At 37.5% G+C, this 17,339-nt stretch overlaps 1 pseudogene; it reads left to right on the forward strand.

The window, feature by feature from the left end:
- Nucleotides 1-15,624: 15,624 nt before the first annotated feature.
- LOC132422353 (succinate dehydrogenase [ubiquinone] cytochrome b small subunit, mitochondrial pseudogene) lies at nucleotides 15,625-16,948 on the forward strand (annotated as a pseudogene).
- The last annotated feature ends 391 nt before the right edge of the window (nucleotides 16,949-17,339 follow it).

Raw genomic sequence — 17,339 nt, forward strand, 5'->3', positions numbered from 1 at the left:
ACTGATATTGGTGAAAGAATAGACATGTAAATTAATGGGACAGAAAGAGAGTCCAGAAATAGACTGGTTAAACAGACTGTGGTACATCCATATATTAGAATACCACTTAGCAATAAAAAGGTATGAACTGTTGATACATTCTACGTGGATGAGTGTCAAAGGCATTATGCTATGTGAAAGAAGCCTGTCACAAAGCTTATACGCTATATGATTTCATTTATATGGCACTATGTAAAAGGCAAAAACTATAGGCACAGAGACTAGATCTGTGGTTGCCAGGGACTAGGGGTGAAGAGAGAGTTTGACTAGAAAACAATAGCACAAGAGAGTTTTCTGGGGGATAGAACTGTTATATATCCTGGTTAGTAGTACTTACACGGATCTATAGTATGAAAGTGTTAAAACTCATAGAACTCTAAGAAAATGCAAATTTATTGTATGTAAATTTTAAACATGTTTTAAAAACAAGAAAAACATTTGTGTCTGTTTAGGACCTGTGCGTTTGTGTGTGTCTGCATGATGTTGCATTATACTATGGGTGAACAATGGAGGAGCTAGGCATTTCAAGACCAACGAGGTGAATCTTGTGCCTCAGTTAATATGACAAAAGCAACCAAGAGAAAAAAAAATGAGTCTGAATTTATATCAGAATTCACAGCTAATGGAAAAGTGAAGTTGGTATAGAGTTCACGTGTAACCCTGCAAGGCCACACCTAATGAGGAAAAGTGAAGGTAGAACAGAAATCTTACAAGTGAAGGATATCACGGCCCATATGGGAAAATGCTAGGGTTTACAAGTGAAGCTACAGAAAAACTTTGTGAAGATGTTTTGGTTTCAAACACAATTCTAATATATAGAAGAAAAATTGTTTTCAGAATCAAAAGACGAGTTAAAAGAGCTAGTTTTTACCACTCACTGTTGTGAACTTGGGAAAGTTTGATACCCTTTCTGGATCCTAGTTTTATATATCTGTAAAAATAACTATATACACATATAGATAAGTAGATAAATAGGTATGGACCAGATGAGTTGACAGAATATTTTCATTTATATCACTGAAATATCCTAAACCAAAGAAAACTGCCTCACCTGTCTATGTGTCTGCTGAGTGATTTCCACTCATTATTGTACCAAGAAGTTCCTACATTGAATCCCCGGCAATTAGTTACTTAATGCAAGAAGCTTTCTCACTATTATTGATCTACATCCTGTGTCCCCTAGTGAATTTGTTCTCCCGTTCCCTATCCCAACCCTTGCTCTTCCCTCTTATAAGAAAGATCTTTAAAGAAGACTGTGGCAGGATAAGTGAGAATAAACCTTGTCAGAATCAATGCAGGATGAAAATAACGCTTTCTCTCAACCCTATAATTAGTACTTAGGAGGTCCTGGTGTAAAAGATAAAGAGTTGTATGATGAATACCAAACAAGGTGCTGGTGGCCTTTTTATGTCTTGTTGGGAGAGTAACTTGTAGAGAGATTAGTTTGCTTCATGTGATTACTTGTAACACTGTTTGCTATGATAGCTTTGTATTGTGCTCCACCCACTTCCCCCAGTTATTTCTTCCTTCAACCACAGAAGTCATATTTACCACACCAGAATTAACAGATATTTTAAAGGGCTTTATTTGTTAAATATGTTATAAGTTATACTTAATAACTTATTATATAGTTTTATAGCTATAACACAATTATAATATTGCTATATTATATAAATTATATTGATACTTAACAAAGTTAATGAAGAGGCTGAAACTGGAGATGCACTCTGAAAACCTAGACTGGGATCAAAGTTGAACTACCTTTAAAAGGCAGGAGAATCCATGCTTATCTTGGAAAAAGCTGCTCCCTCTGGAAGGAAAATTGGTTTCTTAGGGTCAGCATAACACTGCCCCTATAAGACAAAGAGGCAATCTGCTCCCACCTACAACAAGTGAAGAGATGGAAGATAGCAAGTGTAATGGAACCCAGGGAAGAATTTGCTCCCAGAGGAAAAGAAAGGCAATATCACTCTCCTTGGGTCTGGGATCCCAGCACAGCAAAAAGTTTATAGGGTGAAAGGCTATCCCAAGCAGTGCAGCTCCCTATTGATCCTCAACCTAGCATCAATATGAAATATCCTCCTCTTGATCTAGAATGTGTATGGCTCTGCAACTTGAGCTCCAAAACAGTATTGGTGATAGCTGTGCTGTAATGAACTGCATGTATATCATACTAAGCATTTATTAGTGTTGTAGATGTGAGTTGTTTCTGAAATGTCTTAAGTAATTCAATAGTGACTTAAAAGTTATACAATAATTTGAGTCCTGTAGCATGTAGCTGATCTAAGATTCACCATGGAAGACATTGTATAATGATCAGGAATCAGAAACCAGCAAACTTCTGGGGCTAGATAGTAAATATTCTAGGTTTTGTGGACCAAGAGGCAAAATCAAGGATGTTATGTAGATACTTATATTTATTGTATTGCAAGAAAGAAACAAATTTCCACAAATTTTTAATGATGAAACTCAAAACACAACAATTGAGTACAGTTGTTATATTTTACAAATCTTTTGTGGGAGGGAATAACTGTTTTGCTTAAAGTTAGTATTCCCTATCATTAAAATTGACTATACCAAGATAATCCAGTGGGAATAGTCTTTCAACAAATGGTGCTGGGACAACTGGATGCAAAAGAGTAAAGTTGGATCCCTACCTCACCATATATGAAAATTAACTCAAAATGTATCAAAGACCTAAATGTAAGAGCCAAAATGATAGAACTCTTAGAAGAAAATATAGGCATTAATCTTTGTGACCTTGGATTAGGCAGTGGTTTCATAGATATGACACCAAAACCACAAAAACAAAAGAAAAAAATGCATAAATTGAATGTCACCAAAATTTAAAATGTCTGTGAACCAAAGGACACCATCAAGGAAGTACAAATATAGTCCATAGAATGGAAGAGAAATTTTGCAAATTATATTATCTGCTAATGTACTGTCTAGAATATATAAAGAACTACTACAACTCAATAATAAGATAAATAACTCAAATAAAAGTGGGCAAATTATCTGAAAAGATATTTCTCCAAAGAAGATATTCAAATGGCCAAAAACACATGAAAATATACTCAACCTCATTAGCCATCAAGGAAATGTAAGTCAAAACTACAAGGAGATTCCACTTCACACCCACGAGGATGGTTAGAATGAAAGAGAGGTAATAAAAAGTGTTGACAATCATGGAGAAAAATTGGAACTCTCATACACTTCTGGTTGGAGTATAACATGGTGTCACCTCTTTGGAAAATAATTTGACATTTTCCTGAAAGCTTAAATATAGAGTTACCATATGACTCAGCAATTCCACAGCTAAGTATATACCCAAGAGAAATGAAAACATACATCCATTGAAAATTTTGTACCTGTATACTCATTATTCACAACAGTCAATAAATGGAAACAACCGAATATTCACCAACTGATGAATGAATAAGTGAAATGTGGTATATTCATGCAATGGAATATTATTTGGCAAGAAAAAGAAGTGAAACACTGATATATTCTACAATATGGATCGACCTTGAAAACATTGTGCTAAGTGAAGGAAGCCAGTCACAAAGGATCATGTATTGTATAGTTCCATTTATATTTGATGATCAGAATAAGCAAATCCATAGAAACAGAAAATAGATTATTGGTTGCCAAGGGCTTGGATGGTTGGAAAAATATGAGGTGACTGCTAATGGATACGGAATTCGTTTTTGGATGATGAAAATGTTCTACAATTGATTGTACTAATGGTTGCACAACTTTGAAAATATACTAAAGAGCATTGGATTGTACACTTTAAACGGATGAATTGCATGGCATGTGAATTCTGTCTTAGTAAAGTTGTAAAAAATTGATTGCAAATGCTTATCTGTTAATGTTGATCTATAATGAAGTTTTATGTATTTCATCTTTGAAAATGTTCTTTCACATTTAGGTATTGCCAAATACAGATATCAGTCCATGAGCACATGATTTTATTTTTTTAATTTTTTAAATTAATTTTTATTGGAGTATGGTTGCTTTATAATGTTGTGTTAGCCTCCACTGCACAGCAAAATGTATCAGCCATGCACATACAGATATTCCCTCCCTTTTGGACTTCCCTCCCATTTAGGTTACTACACTGCACTAGGTGAGTTCCCTGTGCTATGCAGCATGTTCCCATCAGTTGTCCATTTTATACATAGTATCAATAATGTATATGTGTCAATCCCAGTCTCCCAATTTGAGCATATGATCTTAATTGCACATATTCATTGCTTGAAAGTCATTTATAATCCGTTAGATTATTCGTTTGACATTTTCCTTTTAACGTATCATTACACTGAAGATTATTTCCAATAGAAGATTAGGTAGATGCTCCTCCATTGTACTGTTAAATGGATTTGGGAATACGGAAATTTCCTTTGTACCTGCACTGAGATCCAAAAAAAAAGCACTGCTGAACTGAAGTTTGTGCTCAGAAACTATATCTGCAGAGAATATTTGTGGGAGTGGAGATATCACTTTTTCTTTTAAATTTTGACAGCATGGAACATGTATAAAGCACCTTAACATTACTTGTGATTCAAATATTAATTGTTGTTGAAATGACTTTACAGCAGAATAAATTTTTTTAACATCTTTATAGGAGTATAATTGCTTTACAATGGTGTGTTAGTTTCTGCTCTATAACAAAGTGAATCAGCTGTACATACACATACACCCCCATATCTCCTCCCTCTTGCGTCTCCCTCCCACCCTCCCTATCCCACCCCCTCTAGGTGGACACAAAGCACTGAGCTGATCTCCCTGTGCTATGTGGCTACAGCAGAATACGTTTTTTGTTTTGTTTTGTTTGCGGTACGCGGGCCTCTCACTGCTGTGGCCTCTCCCGTTGCGGAGCACAGGCTCTGGACGAGCAGGCTCAGCGGCCATGGCTCACGGGCCCAGCCGCTCCGCGGCATGTGGGATCTTCCTGGACCGGGGCACGAACCCGTGTCCCCTGCATCGGCAGGCGGACTCCCAACCACTGCGCCACCAGGGAAGCCCCAGAATAAGTTTTACATATTTTTACATATAAGCTCTCACTTGCCTTGTAATTTTAGGCAATTGAATCCATTGAGGAACATTTATTAAGTTTGCAGGAAAAGCTAATTTCCAAAGCCATGCCGTGTTTAAAATAGTGATCGAATACAATTCACTTTCAGAAAAATTTCATCCCCAGCCTTGAGGTGAAAAAAAATTGCAATAAAACTTCACTACTGCTGACATTTAACTGCTATGTAGCAGAGCAAGACAGGGTATTCAGCTTCTATTTCTGAAAAAAAAAAAAAAATCACGGAACTGACAATAGTTAAGTCCCCAAGAGCAAGTAAAGTTCAGTGTTGCCACTACTTGTTCAATAAGACATGATAAGCTCAAATATTTTCTGCATGTTACCTGCTGATGAATATCCACAGGTTTAAAAAAACCTTACATTTTCACAAGCTTTGTAAGTTTGTTCAAATAAGCCTCCTTCTGCTCTTTACATATTTTTACTATCATCAGCTGGAACACAGCAGATTCCACTTCAGGTTATGAGCATTTTTTCAACTTTAAAAATATTCTGGTTTGTTTATAGTTGTTCCACACAGACTATTTATAGAGGCTGATTCTTCAGTTGTTTTAAACGCAATAGTGACTCATCAAATAAACAACAATCAAGCAGTGTCATTGACATCTGTTGATTCATCAAGAGCCAAGGAAAACCACTTAAAACCATATGCCTTGGGACTTCCCTGGTGGTGCAGTGGTTAAGAATCCGCCTGCCAATGCAGGGGACACGGGTTCAATCCCTGGTGCAGGAAGATCCCACATGCTGCAGAGCAACTAAGCCCATGTGCCACAATTACTGAGCCAGTGCCCTAGACCCCGCGAGCCACAACTACTGAGTCTGTGTGCCACAACTACTGAGCCCATGTGCCTAGTGTTCCATAAGAAGAGAAACCACCACAATGAGAAGCCCGCGCACCACACGAAGAGCAGCCCCCTCTCGCCACAACTAGAGAAAGCCCGCATGCAACAACGAAGACCCAATGCAGCCATAAATCAATAAATCAATCAATAAATTTATTTTTAAAAACCCATATCTTTAACTGACTATTGACATTGCTCACAATGCCCTCAACTTTTTGAACAATTGTTCTCACTGAAAGGCTTAAACAAGTTTATTTTCTCTGGAAATATTTCTTTAGCTGCTGCAATTAAATGTGATTTAATTAACTTATCATCAGTAAACAGATTTCCTTGATTAACTGACAAATGATCCATTCAGAAACTTACTTATGTTGCAGTGTCATTTTCAATTTTTAATTATCATGAAGAAATTATGCTGTGATGAGATATTCCATGTCAGAAATTCTTCTCTTCATTATTTCCCGGTGAGCAAGAATACTGTGTCTTCTTTTTTTTTTTCTTGCTCAGCCTGGCTAGAGGTTTATTAATTTTATCGATCTTTTCAAAGAACCAGCTTTTGGTTTTGTTGATTTTCTTTTTTGATTTCCTGTTTTCAATCTTATTGACTTCTGCTCCCGTTTTTATTATTTATTTTTCCTCTTATTTCTTTCCTTCTGCAATAAAGGTTTATATTGCTCTTTGTTTTCTAGTTTCCTCAGGTGAAACCTTGAATTATTAAACTTTCTTCTCTTGTAATATATGCATTGAAAGGTATAATTTTCCCTCTAAACACTTCTTTCACTGCATCCCACAAATCGGGTAACTTGTATTTTCACTTTCATTTAGTTCAAAGTACTTTTATTTTCTTTTGAGACTTTTCCTTTGACCCATGTGCTCTTTATAGAAGTGCACTGTTTAATCTCCAAATGTTTGGGGGAATTTCCAGCTGTCTTTCTATTATCAATTTCTAGTTTAATTAAGTTTTGCATGAGGGCATACTTTGTATGATTTCTATTTTTTTTAATTTTTCAAGGTGCATTTTATGGCTCAGAATGTGGTCCATCTTGGTGACTATTTCATGTGAGCTAGAGAAGAGTATGTATTCTGTGTTTTTGAATGAAGTATTTTATAGTGTCCATTAGATCCAGTTGATTGATGGTGCTGTTGAGTTGATTTATGTGCATACTGAATTTCGGTCTGTTGGATCTATCATTTGCTGTTGTTGAGGTCTGTAACTGTAATAGTATATTTGTCTATTTCTCTTTGCAGTTCTATCAGTTTTTGCCTCACCTGTTTTGATGCTCTATTGTTAGGTGCATACACATTAAGGATTGTTATGTTTTCTTTGAGAATTGATCCCTTTATCGTTATGTAATACCCCTGTGTGTTCCTGATAATTTTCTTTGTTCTGAAGTTTGCTTTGTCTGAAATTAATATGGCTACTCCAGCTTTCTTTTGATTAGTGTTAGCATGTATATCATGCTTCATCCTTTTATTTTTATTCTGTGTGTTTATAATTAAAGTGAGTTTCTTGTAGACAATGTATAGTTGGGTCTTGTTTTTTGTCCATTTTCAGTCTCTGTCTTTTAGTTGGTAGATTTAGACTATTCTCATTGAAAGTGATTATTGGTAGCATTGGATTAATATCTACCATGTTTGTAACTGTCTGCTATTTATTGCACTTGTTCTTTATTTCTTATTTTCCCCTCTTTTCTGCCTTTTCTGATTTTAATTGAGCATTTTATATGATTCCATTTTCTCTCCTTTTTTAGCATATCAATTGTACTACTTTTAAAAAAATTTTAGAGGTTGCCCTAGAGTTTGCAATATAGGTTTACAACTAATGTTGTGTTCACTTTCAAATGATACTATACTACTACTTCACAATGTAGTATTAAAACAATATTCTTGCATCCCTAATTACATTGCTGCCATTTATTTCACTTATCCATAGGAAATAATCACTCAATACATTGTTGTTCTTATTACTTCGGACAAACAGTTATCTGTTGGATCAATTAAGAATGAGAAAAATAGAAGATTTTATTTTACATTCATCTATTCCTTCTCTGATGCTCTGCCTTTTGTTATGTAGATCTGAGTTTCTGACCTATATCATTTTCTTTCTCTTCAAAGAACTTCTTTTAATACTTTGTTCAAGGAAGGTCTTCTGGTGACAATTATCTCAATTTTTGTTTGTCTGAGCAACTCTGTATTTCTCCTTCACTTTTAAATAAGAATTTTACTGAATACAGAATTCTAGATTGGTGGGGTTTTTTCTTTCAGCACTTTGAATATTTCACTCCACTCTCCATGGTTTCATGGTTTGTTGTGAGAAGTTGATATCATTTTTCTTGTTCTTCTATAAATAATGTGTTTTTGTCTCTCTGGCATTTCCCCCCGCCCCTTTTTTTGTTGGTTTTCTGCAGTTCGAATGCGTAGGTAGGTGTTAGATTTGGGGGTATTGATCCTGCCTGTTCTCTGAGCTTCCTTGGTCTATGATTTAGTGTCTGTCATTTGATTTTGGTAAATTCTCAGCCACCATTACTTCAAATATTTCTTCTGCTCCCTTCTCCCTTTCTTCTTCTGGTATTTCCATTATGCATATATTATACTTTTCATCTTAGATCTTCTTAGTCTTAGATCTCCTGTTCTATTTTGTGTGTGTGTGTGTGTGTGTGTGAGAGAGAGAGAGAGAGAGAGAGAGAGGTTATTTTTATTTTTACTGGGTAACTGTCTAGGAATAGGATTGCTAGGTCATGTTGGAAATAAATGTTTAACCTAACAGGAGGCTGCCAAACTGCTTGTCAACTAGTCGTTCCATTTTGCATTATCACTCCATATCCTTACCAGCACTTGGTATTGTCCAGGTGTATTTGTTTTGCTTATTTGCTTTTTTTTTTTCATTTTAATCATACTAATAGGTTGGTAATATTATCCCATTGTAGTTTTTAAATGCATTTCTCTAATGACTAATGACTTTGATTATTTTTCACATACTTATTTGCCATTCATTCATCTTCTTTAGTGAAGAGTCTGTTCAAATCTTTGCCCAGTTTGTGGGTTTCTCTGTTTAATGCTGAGCCTGGAGAGTTTGTATATATTCTGCAAACAAATCTCTGTCAAATAATTGATTTGCAAATATCTTATACCAGTTATGCAGCTTCACTTTTTATTTTTAAAGTGTCTCTAGCAAAGCAAAAGTAATCCACTGATTATATTAGAAGATCCAAGAACATTTCATAAGTAATAATAACCATTTTTTCTAGTGCTCCAGATTACTACATCTGAAATATAGTGTGCCATGTGGTAAATATGGAGCCAATATTAGAAGTCCATAAATCCTTTAATCCCTGTTGGCACAGTGGTTGAGAGTCTGCCTGCTGATGCAGGGGACACGGGTTCGTGCCTCGGTCCGGGAAGATCCCACATGCCGCAGAGCGGCTAGGCCCGTGAGCCATGGCCGCTGAGCCTGCGCATCCGGAGCCTGTGCTCCGCAACGGGAGAGGCCACAACAGTGAGAGGCCCGCATACCGCAAAAAAAAAAAAAAAAATTATAAATCATATCTAAGGAATTTTTACCTAACCCAATGCTACAAAGATTTTCTCCTATGCTTTCTTCTAGCAGTTTTATAACTATGTATTTTATATTTAAGTCTATGATCCACCTTGAGTTAATTTCTATATAGGGTGTGAGGTATAAGGCTTTTCTTGTTTGTTTATTGCTTCATTAATTTTTTAACTTGAGGTATAATTGACATATAATGCTTTATTGTTTCTCGGTTTAGCTTAGTTTTTGTTTGCACATGGATATCCAGCTGTTTCAGCACCATTTCTTGAAAAGGGCTATCCTTTCTACATTTAATTGGTTTTGTACCTTTTTATTTTTAAAAATATTTATTTATTTACTTTTGGCTGTGTTGGGTCTTTGTTGCTGCACGCAGGCTTTCTCTAGTTGCGGCGAGCGGGGTCTACTCTTCATTGTGGTGCACAGGCTTCTCATTGAGGTGACTTCTCTTGTTGCGGAGCACGGGCTTTAGGTGCACGGGCTTCAGTGGTTGTGGCACGCGGGCTCAGTAGTTGTGGCTCGCAGGCTCTAAGAGCGCAGGCTCAGTAGTGTGGCGGACGGGCTTAGTTGCTCCGTGGCATCTTCCCGGACCAGGTCTCGAACCCGTGTCCCCTGTATTGGCAGGCGGATTCTTGACCACTGCGCCACCAGGGAAGCCCGCTTCTGTACCTTTAAAAAAATCAGTTGATTATGTATGTGTGGTTCTATCTCTGGGCCCTATTCTAGTCCACTGACATACCTTTAGAGGTATGTCTTAGTTGGGGCTGCTATAACAAAGCAACAACAGACTGGGCTTATAAACAGCAGACATTTATTTCTCACAGTTCTGGAGGTCGGGAGTCCAAAATCAAGGTTCCTGGCCGCTTCCATGTTCACAGATGGCCATCTTTTCCTTGTGTCTTCACATGGTGGGAGGTTTGAAGAAGATCCCTGGGACCTTTTTTTTTTTTTTTTAACATCTTTATTGGAGTATAATTGCTTTACAATGGTGTGTTAGTTTCTGCTTTATAACAAAGTGAATCAGTTTTACATTTACATATGTCCCCATATCTCTTCCTTCTTGCATCTCTCTTCCTCTCACCCTCCCTATCCCACCCCTCTAGGTGGTGAGACCTCTTTTATAAGGTTCCATTCATGAGGGCTCCAACCTAATGACCTAATCACCTCCCAGAGGCCTCACCTCTAAATACCATCACACTGGGGACTATGAATCTGGGGAGGAACACAAACATTCAGTCTCTAGGAGTTGGGTCTAGAGTGCCCTTTAATTAGGGCTAGAAGCTCCTGAGGCTGTCCTTCTAAGCCATCAACTGAATGCTTGGGCTTTCATCAAGGTCTCTTATCTCCAGCTATCTGAAACTTCAGTGTCTCCCAGCCTTGTGTCAACTCCAGAATCTTCATTTATTTCACATCTCCCAGCTATTTGATTTTTTTTTTTTTTTTTTGCCCTTCCTCAGGCACTTTTTCACCACATATCTGCAGCATATCAGCCCAAAACTGGAGCACCCCTGCAGACTTCTGGAGCTACATCTCTGTGCAGCTACCTTCTATTCTTGTAGTTGCACCACAAATTCCTAACACCTCAGCAGCTAGCTCTGATCTTTGATTTATGTCTTTTCAGCTCGATAACACTGTTGTTTTCTGATTGGACTCTTTTTCTCTTAACCATGGTCTGAAAAGTGCCTCCAGGTAAAAAGCTGGGCTATTAAGGGCTTACTTCTGTTTCCTTTCACTTGGGGATTAGAGTTCTGTGTTGCCTGTTGTCCAAAATCTGAAAAAAAAAATGTTTTTCTAGAGGTATAGTTTCTTTTTCTTGGAAAGCCTAGCGTAGTAATACGTTCGTAATTGTGGATGGTAGTGTACATGTACAGAAGTAATCCTTAAATTACAATTTTGATAAATGCTATTAAAGAAAACCACCGACTATCACAAAGCATTGATTAGAAAATTGTAAGTACTCCAGAGCATGGTATGAGGTCAGAGTGGGCTTCCTTGAGTAAATACTCTTAGGCAGAGATCTTGAGGCAATTGAGAAGCAGGACATGTTCTATGCAGAAAGAAGACTGTATAAGAAGGTCTTATTCCATTTTGTTCATTCTTTTTCCTCTTTGCATTTCAGTTTGGGAAGTTTCTATTCACTTATCTTCAAGCTCATTTATCTTTTCTTTGGCTCTGTCCAGTCTACTGTTGAACCCATCAAAGGCATTCTTCACTTCTGCTGCAGTGTTTTCGATTTCAGCATTTTCTTTTGATTTTTTTTTTAGAGTTTCAATCTCTCTGCTTATATCACCCATAAGTTTTTACATGTTGTCTACTTTCAATTTGAGTCATTATCATATAAATCATAGTTATTTTAAATTCCCTATGTGATAACTCCAAAATCTGTGTCCTTTCTGAGTCTGATTCTGACACTTGCTTTCTCTCTTCAGACTGTTTTCTCTTGCCTTTTAATTTTTTTTTTTTTTTTTGCTGTACGCAGGCCTCTCTCTGTTGTGGCCTCTCCCGTTGCGGAGCACAGGCTCCGGACGCGCAGGCTCAGCGGCCATGGCTCACGGGCCTAGCCGCTCCGCGGCATGTGGAATCTTCCCGGACTGGGGCATGAACCTGTGTCCCCTGCATCGGCAGGCAGACTCTCAACAACTGCGCCACCAGGGAAGCCCTAGCATGCCTTGTAATTTTTTGTTTCAAGCTGCACTTGATGTATATGGTAATAGGAAGTGAGGTACACAGGCTTTTGTGTTAATCTCTAGGAGCTGGGCTCCTAGACCTCTAATCCGCTGTAGCTATAGGTGCCAGAGGCTTTATTTTCCTCTAGTTTCCACGTGTGTGTGTGTGTGTGTGTGTGTGTGTGTGTGTTTTGTTTTGTTTGTTTTTTGCTTCCCTGTTGTCTCTGGGTTTCTTCAGAATTTCTTCTTAGGGAGAGTCTGTCTTGCAGCTCTCTCAGTTGTAATCCACTATTTTTATACTGGGGCCCTAATGATGTGGTGGGAAGGTGTGGGGGAGGGGAAGCAATTCTGTAATCTCATGATTAGGGACTTCCCTGGTGGTCCAGTGGGTAAGACTCCGAGCTCCTGATGCGGGGGGCCCAGGTTCAGTCCCTGGTTAGGGAACTAGATCCCACATGCATGCTGCAACTAAGAGTTCGCATGCCGTACCTAAAAGATCCTGCGTTCTGCAACTAAAAAAAATCCTGCATGCTGCAGTGAAGATCCTGCATGCTGCAATGAAGACCCGGCACAGCCTAAATAAACAAACAAACAAACAAATAAATAAATAAAATCTCCTGATTAAGTCTGTTTTTTAGTGGGTCTGGGTCCCTGGGCTGTGACTTTCAGAGGCATTGTTAGTCTTTTCTTCCTCCCCCTAGAGAGGAGGCTGGAAGGGGCTGACTTTGTCTAATTGCCTTTCTCCAGGTCAGATAAGTTTCTGATCAAGTACTGCTCTTGAAGGCAGACCTCTATTTTAGAGGACACTATGGGTGTATTTTAAAATGGTAACTTTTCTCCTAGGCATATTTCAAAAGGACTACTTTTCCCTTCTTGCTGCCAGAAGCACAAGGGGATTTTTCTCACATCTTCACTGTGAGAACCAGTGAGGTTTCTGGAAGTAAAACGCAGGAGAGTGGGGGACTCCCTAAGACTGTGGACCCCACCCTTAAACCAGTCCACACACTGCCTCTAGAAGTTTGTCAACTACCATTTAAATATTTCTATCAGTTACTGGCTCCAGAAGCTTCTGCTCCCAGTAAGCTGATCTTGGCTGCAATTCTCTGTAGTCACTTGTCACTTGAGTTCCAGGGTGACAAAATGTGCCCTCTGACCTCAATTCTCTGATGGATCTAAGAACAGTCATTGATTTTCAGTCTGTTTAGCTTTTATGTGGTTGTGAGAATGGGAGTGATGGCTTCCAAACTCTTCACATGTCAGAGCTGAGACCAGAAGTCTCTCTTCTTAGCTTTCAGTCCAGCTGCCTCAGGGTTAGAAGGGAGTGGAGCTGACCAATCTGCACCTCTTTCCACCAGTTTCTCATTTTCATTGGGTTTAAATGCTATCCTGACCTGTCACAACTGACATCATCTAGCCTGAGCTATTGCTAATAATTTCTGGGTGAATGCAGCAGAAAATGATCAGTCCAAAGCAAGGTATGGGAAGAAAGAGGTAAAAGTTATAAACTCTCGCCTAACACTGTCTTCTCACTGAGGGGACTGGCTGCTCCACACCCCAAAGTTTTGAAAAAACAAAAAAAACCCAACAAAACAGAAAACAAACTAACCCTCTGCCACAGGCACACTTGTACCACTTCAAAACAGCCTTCTCAGGCATTCTCATAGTATCTATGTTCATTCATCAGGTCAATAATCCCATGTCAGTTTTGTACCTACTTTAGAGTTACAGCGGGGAGGAAGCTGGAAACTCATGCTAGTTCACCATCTTGCTTGGAAATCAATAGGTTTAAAGTTAAATCATCCTTAATTTCTGGGAATAAACCTAACTTAGTCTTATAGAGCATCTTTTTGGTCCATGACTGGATATGGTCTAGTGATACTGGGGTTAGGATTTTTGCATCCATGCAATTTTCTTGTGCTTTTTTTTTTCTTTTTTCTGGTCCTTATCTATTTTTGGTAAGATAGTTATCTTAACTTCATGGAATAAACTGAAAAATGCTTCCTTCTGTTCCTATTACCTAGAAGAATATGTATGATGTTAGAATTGTCTGCTTGTCTGAGCCTGGTATTTTATTTGTGGACTATTTTGAATTGCAAGTTCAATTCCTTTCATGATTATAATTCTAACTAGGTTTTCTATTTCTCCTTATGTAAATGTTGACAAATTTTATTTTTCTAAGAATTTATTCATTTAATTATTTTCAATTTTTTGGCATTAATTTGTTCATATTATTTATTTATAAACCTTTTAATCTCTACCTTTTCAATATTAAGTTCTGCTTTTTATTCCTAAAGTTGTTGATTTGTACGTCCTGTCTTTAATCCTTGATCATTATTACCAGAGTCGGTAAATATTAAATGAACTTTTGGCTTTGTTGATCTTTTAAAATTTCTTTTCTATTAATTAAATTCTATCCTTATAAATAATATCGGTTATTTATTTCCTTCTACTTTCTTTGGGTTTACTCTGTTACATAGTTCATTAATTTATTTTCAAACTTTTTTCTTTTCTAATTTTTGTATTTAAGACCATAAGAACCTCCAAGCACTTCCTTGACTGCATTTCACAAGTTTCGGTAAGTGATATTCAATTATAAGTATTTCCTAATTTTCAATATGATTTTCGACCTGTGAGCTATTTAGAAGTGTGAGTTTTTGCATTTCAAATGCATGTTTTAAATTAATTTTTAGATGTTGATTTCTAATTTAATTACCTGTAGTTAGGTTAGATTAATTACTAAATCTATTCAATTTCTTATTCTTCCTTAATGGCCCTATATATCATCAATTTTCATAAATATGTCATAGTATTTGAAAAGAATGTGAGTTGTTCAATTGTTGGGGGAACAGAGATATATGTGTGTTACTTAGATCAAGCTTGTTTATTGTATTATTCAAATATTCTATATATTATTGTTTTCTTTTCACTACTGATCTATTAATTACTGAGACATGTTCAATGTTCTCCTTAGGATGGGCACTTTGTCAATTTCTCCTTGAAGTTATGACAACTTTTGCTGTATTAACCTGGTTAATTGAAATTTTACATTTTTATAATATTTATATGATGACCTTTCTTTATCCAGTAATGTTTTTTGAAACATTAATAGTAGGAAGCCAACTATCTACATAGAATTATAATTCTTTATATATAAAAATTTTAGTTTAAATTGATTTAGGAATAGAGAAAGAATTGTTATATTTGGGCACTTTGGTAAGGATTTAAAGGCTTTGAGTTCTCTTCTCTTTTACCGGTAAAACCTTGTGTTAAAAGTTTGCCTAGGCTTTCCCTGGTGGCGCAGTGGTTGAGAGTCCGCCTGCCGATGCAGGGGACACGGGTTCGTGCCCCGGTCCGGGAAGATCCCACATGCCGCGGAGCGGCTAGGCCCGTGAGCCATGGCTGCTGAGCCTGCGCATCCGGAGCCTGTGTTCCGCAATGGGAGAGGCCACAACAGTGAGAGGCCCGCATATCACACACACACACAAAAAAGTTTTTCTAATGTTATTAGAAATGGTACCTAGCCTAATTCCAACAGATAAAACTAGACAACCCTGTCTTAAAAATTGATAATGGGATTCCAGAATTGTCAGATTAGATAATTCAGGCCAAACATCCTGTTAAAAGCAACTAAAAAGACTGAACAAGGAAAACGAAACTCTTGAAAGTATCAAATAGCTAAAAGGATATTTAGAAATTCTTAGCCAACTTCAGGGAGAGGATTAGAACTCAGAGAGGTGAACCATGGCCACTGGAAAACTTAAACAACATTATCAACCAAGTTGACCTGACATCAACAGAACACTCTACCCAATAATAGCAGAAAACACATTATTTTCAGACACACATGAACTATGTATGGGTAAACCATATACAAGGCCATAAAAAGTCTCAATACATTTAAAAGGATTGAAATAATACAAAGTAGTTCTTTTTTTAACCACAGTGAAATTAAATTAGAATCAACAGAATTAAAAAATTGGGAGATATCCAAATATTTGGAAAATTTAAAATGCACTTTTAAATAATCCATAGACCAAAGAAATCACAAGTGAACTTTTAAAATATTTGAACTGAATGCAATGAAACATGACATATCAAAATTTATGGAATTCAGCTAACATAGCTCATGAGAGAAATTTTATAACTGTAAATGGCTATATTAGAAAACAAGAAGGGTCTCAAATCAATAACATAAACAAATGTAAGCTTTCATGTTAAGAAACCAGAAGAAGATAACTGCTTCTAGGTTACTGGATGACCTTGAGGCCTTGGGAGCAAGACGGTGGTTCTCTGGAGGCTGAGTGTCCTCTATCATGCCCAAGGAGACTGAGGTCTGTTCCTTCAAACCCAGTGGTCATACCTACTCATGTCTCAGCATTTCTCCAGGACCAGCCCACCCCAGAATGTTGTGGAGCACAGCACATTTACTTGTTACCCAGCCGCCATCCTGGTTCCAAAGCTGCATCTCTACCCTGGACTGGTGAGAGGGTTGTCAGTGTTTGCTCCTGGGCCTGCTTCCAGCTGTGTATTTGAATCCTTGCTCTGCGATGGACTCCTGGCTTCAGCCCATGTTCTACGTAGTCACTGGGGCCTTGGACAAGTTGTTGCTGACTCTGTCTGTGCGGTACATCTCAGAAAGCTACCAAGGCAGGCCTTTCAGATGCTCAGCTCTAAACTTTGCTGTGCCTTGTTATTTCAGCTATCATGATGTGGGCATCTGAAAGCTGTTGTCATGCTGTGGAAGCCCTGGGCTTTATGACTTAATATCTTAAGAACTGGTTGTACAACTCTTTGCCTCTGCTCTGCCATGCCATTCCACTGAAATAACATATAAGCCATTGGTGAGACAAACCTTTATCCTAATCACATGGTTATTTTCAGAGGTTAATCTTTGAGGACAAGGTTTGAGAGGACTTGTATCTGAGAAATTGTAAGACTGAGTTCTGCGTTCCGATGCGTTAATGGGGTTGTCTCCCAGCTTCTCACAAGACTCAGAGTATAACTTAACATTATATATGAGCTTTGGCCTTTTAATTTATCAACCTCTTAGAGTAAATTCAGCTTTCTTACTATCAATACATGATCAAGCTTCTACATTTGTCTTGAGAATGATGAATAAGGGAAAGACTGTTAATTCATAAGTAAAGATT

The sequence above is a fragment of the Delphinus delphis genome, chromosome 3 (genome assembly GCF_949987515.2).
Source record: "Delphinus delphis chromosome 3, mDelDel1.2, whole genome shotgun sequence".
Taxonomy (NCBI): Eukaryota; Metazoa; Chordata; class Mammalia; order Artiodactyla; family Delphinidae; genus Delphinus; species Delphinus delphis.